The sequence below is a fragment of the Oncorhynchus tshawytscha genome, linkage group LG14 (assembly GCF_018296145.1).
Source record: "Oncorhynchus tshawytscha isolate Ot180627B linkage group LG14, Otsh_v2.0, whole genome shotgun sequence".
Classification (NCBI taxonomy): Eukaryota; Metazoa; Chordata; class Actinopteri; order Salmoniformes; family Salmonidae; genus Oncorhynchus; species Oncorhynchus tshawytscha.
Window position 1 is genome coordinate 2314037 of NC_056442.1, and position 4261 is coordinate 2318297.

Here is a 4261-nt window from a genome sequence, read left to right on the forward strand (position 1 = left end):
AGTACTGCAGAGCTCTCTCTTAGTAATAAAGCATCTCAGTACCGCAGAGCTATCTCTTAGTAATAAAACATCTCAGTACTGCAGAGCTCTCTCTTATTAATAAAACATCTCAGTACCACAGAGCTCTCTCTTAGTAATAAAACATCTCAGTACCACAGAGCTCTCTCTTAGTAATAAAACATCTCAGTACCACAGAGCTCTCTCTTAGTAATACAACATCTCAGTACTGCAGAGCTCTCTCTTAGTAATTAAACATCTTACTGCAGAGCTCTCTCTTAGTAATAGAACATCTCAGTACTGCAGAGCTCTCTCTTAGTAATAAAACATTTCAGTACTGCAGAGCTCTCTCTTAGTAATAAAACATCTCAGTACTGCAGAGCTCTCTCTTAGTAATAAAACATCTCAGTACTGCAGAGCTCTCTCTTAGTAATAAAACATCTCAGTACTGCAGAGGTCTCTCTTAGTAATAAAACATCTCAGTACTGCAGAGCTCTCTCTTAGTAATAAAGCATCTCAGTACTGCAGAGCTCTCTCTTCGTTATCTCTCTTAAGTTATTCTGAGAAAAATAAACAATACCAACCCATACAAGGCTTACAAGGCTTGAAGAACTTTGAAATTCACAAGCTGCGATTTAAAACAGAAAGTGCATTGGGTTGGCATTAAGCGCTCTGGGGAAAATACCTGAAAAGGAATCATACAACCACAAAGTGATTGACACTATCAGACCTCATGATAAGGCCCAGACAGTTTGAAGAAACAAAAGTGTATTACAAACAGAGTAGGTAAAACGACAGGTCAACAGGCTCATGGTCAGGGCAGGCAGAGGTTAGTAATCCAGGACAGTGTCACAAGGTACAGAACGGGCAGGCAGGCTCAGGGAAGGTGGGCTCAGGGCAGGCAGGCTCAGGGCAGGCAGGCTCAGGGCAGGCAGGCTCAGGGTAGGCAGGCTCAGGGCAAGCAGGCTCAGGGCAGGCAGGCTCAGGGCAGGCAGGCTCAGGGCAAGCAGGCTCAGGGCAAGCAGGCTCAGGGCAGGCAGGCTCAGGGCAGGCAGGCTCAGGGCAGGCAGGCTCAGGGCAGGCAGGCTCAGGCTCAGGGCAGGCAGATGGTCAAAACTGGGAAAACTAGAAAACAGGGACTAGAAAGACACAGGAGTATGGGGGAAAACACTGGTACGCTTGACGAGACAAGATGAACTGGCAACAGACAAACAGAAAACACAGGTATAAATGCATAGGAGATTATCAGCTTTAATTTGAGGGTATTCTCATCCGTATCAGGTGAGCCGTTTAGAAATTACAGTTTTTTTTTTACATAGGCCTCCCATTTTATGGACCCAAAGTATTGGGACAAATTCACCATATTTGGTCCCATATTTCTAGCACACAATAATTACATCAAGCTTGTGACTAAAAACTTGTTGGATCCATTTGCTGTTTGTTTTGCAGATTAATTTGTGCCCAATAGAAATGAATGGTAAATAATGTATTCTGTCACTTTTATTGTAAATTAGAATATATGTTTCTTTACACCTCTACATTAATATGGATGCTACCATGATTATGGATAATCCTGAATGAATCATAAATAATGAGTGAGAAAGTTAGACGCACAAATATCAGACACCCAAGACTTGCTAACCTCTGCATCTAACTTTCTCACTCCTCACTGCATTATTCATGATTCATTCAGGATTATCCGTAATCATGGTAGCGTCCGTGTTAATGTAAAAGTGTTTAGAAACATTATTTTCTTATTTAGAATAAAAGTGACTCAATAATACACATAAGTGAATTTGTCCCAATACTTTAGGTCCCCTAAAATGGCGGGACGATGTACAAAAGTGCTGTAATTTCTAAACGGTTCAACTGATATGGATGAAAATACCCTCAAATCAAAGCTGTCAGTCTGTACTTTAACTTTATAGTCATTGTATAATTTCAAATTCAAAGTGCTGGAGTACAGAGCCAAAACAACAAAAGATGTCTGTGCCAATACTTCGTAGCTCACTGTACTTCATCTGATTCCATGCATGTTACTTTGTGCAATGTTCGCCTGTTGTTTTCCCTCATTTTACATTTCATTTAAAACATCTCCAACAGTTCAAACATGTTTCTCTCTTCTTGGTCGTTTGTCTCAATGTAACAGATATGGAGTCATGTACTGAGAGCCTTCAAACCCCATGTTTCTGCTCCTCAGTTACCCCACAAGGAAGACCACCAGCTGGAAGGAAGCAACAGAGGAAAGAACTCATGAGACAAAACATTACTAATGACTAGGGCCAGGAGTTTTTCCTGGTCAGGTCACATGGTCTGGAAAAACTCTTGGTCTTTTGTTATAAATGCAACAACAGGTGTTGTTCCTTTCCTTTAAGAATACCAGCACCAATCAGACTTGTTCATCGTTTGTCTTTCATTGCTTCCAAATTAAAAGAAAAATACCATGTTGATCATCACTAACATAATAATGTGATAACAATGTGAGCACTTCCTAATGCCTTCTCAATAAATGTAGTGGTTGGCGTCTTTCTCAGACTCAGACTTACCATCCTAAAATACTGGATTCTTTACTGGTGGTCGATATACTTCAATGGAGTGGCATCTGGCAAGAAAACACACAACAGAAGAGTTGGACATAATCATACGCACATGCAGGTAAACACACACATCCCTGCTCTCCCTTCACACCCTCATAAGCTACAACAATACAAAAAATAAAAAATAAATCCTGGTTAATGTCTATTCTGGACCACTAACTAGCTCTAGTTATATCATTTCAAGTAACACTCTAGATCACGTGACAAACTCATTCCAAGGAGGGTCGAGTGTCTGAGGGGTGTTCGCCCCTCGTACTCGATTGATTAATTAATGTCACTAATTAGTAAGGAACTCCCCTCACATGGTTGTCTAGGTCTTAAACTGAAAGGAAAAACTAAAATCCGTAGACGCTAAGCCCTTCGTGGAATGAGTTTGTTCTAGATGAACCCTCTCTTCTTATAATACAACACACGATAATGTATTTAGCTTTTCAGAATCAGTCAGTTACAGGAATCAAATCATCAGGACAAATATGGTTTGAGTTCACTGTAACTGCCGGAGCACTCTATTACCAGGTGAACTATCTGCTTAAGTTTCATACACACCTTCCTTCCCCTGCCCAGCTTGGTCTGCGTCCTCTTCCCCTTCATTCCCGTTGAAAGCAAGTATCAGAAGCATTCTATGTGTGGTATTTCTATGCTTCCCGTTTCGGGTTTTGTACACCAGCTTCAAACAGCTGAATACACAATATGTTTGGTTATTCAAAATATTTTTTACACAATGACTGCTTATTTTGTCACAAAGTGAAATTATGTACACTTTTATAATTATATCACCCAGGAAATGGAGGAATGATTTCTGTATAGTCCATCTTTAAAGAAGTTGCTTCTGTTTGTACAGCCTTAAATTAACTGGATGACTTGCCTTGTTCTGACTGGACTACATCACTGCCTTTAGTTGACAAGAAGAGAGGAGAGAAGTTGAGCTTAGCATTCTCATACACAGATCACATTAGCATTGGTTGTGTTCACTTCTGGATAACAATGAAAAGGATGCTAAGTGGCAGAATTCCAGGTGAATGCCACTGTCTTCTTACCCTCAGGCTTTGACTCATCTTTAGGACTATTGGATCTGCTAGGTTTATCTGCTAATGAGAACAGAAGGACAAACTCTTTCTAATTCGATCATTTGAAAGAAATCTCCAATACTTTTATAATACACAGTATAATGTATACTAAACAAAAAAATGCTTGTGAGGCATTGCATAACCTTCTACATGACCACGCACAGACATACACACGGGTACATACACAGATATATACATACACACACAGAAACACTTACTGATAACAGTGTACAGTCGTGGCCATACGTTTTGAGAATCACACAATTTATTTTCACAAAGTCTGCTGCCTCAGTTTGTATGATGGCAATTTGCATATACTCCAGAATGTTATGAAGATTGCAATTAATTGCAATTCATCTGATCAAAGTCCCTCTTTGCCATGCAAATTAAAAAACATTTCCAATGCATTTCAGCCCTGCCACAAAAAGACCAGCTGACATCATGTCAGTGATTATCTCGTTAACACAGGTGTGAGTGTTGTAGGCTGGAGATCACTCTGTCATGCTGATTGAGTTCGAATAACAGACTGGAAGCTTCAAAAGGAGGGTGGTGCTTGGAATCATTGTTCTTCCTTTGTCAACCATGGTTACCTGCAAGGAA

The 4261-nt window shown here is 40.2% G+C and overlaps 2 long non-coding RNA genes across 2 annotated transcripts; one reads left to right on the top strand and one right to left on the bottom strand.

Annotated features, from left to right (window-relative positions):
• The first annotated feature begins 352 nt into the window (after window positions 1-352).
• On the top strand, window positions 353-542 carry LOC121839222. Its single transcript, XR_006078753.1, has 2 exons — window positions 353-453; window positions 491-542. It is a non-coding gene; the product is annotated as an uncharacterized LOC121839222 (long non-coding RNA).
• Window positions 543-1439: 897 nt separating this feature from the next.
• Window positions 1440-4004, bottom strand: LOC121839223. The gene is made up of 3 exons (XR_006078759.1): window positions 3141-4004; window positions 2544-2599; window positions 1440-2221 (listed from the first exon to the last, which is right to left on the bottom strand). It is a non-coding gene; the product is annotated as an uncharacterized LOC121839223 (long non-coding RNA).
• Window positions 4005-4261: the final 257 nt, after the last annotated feature.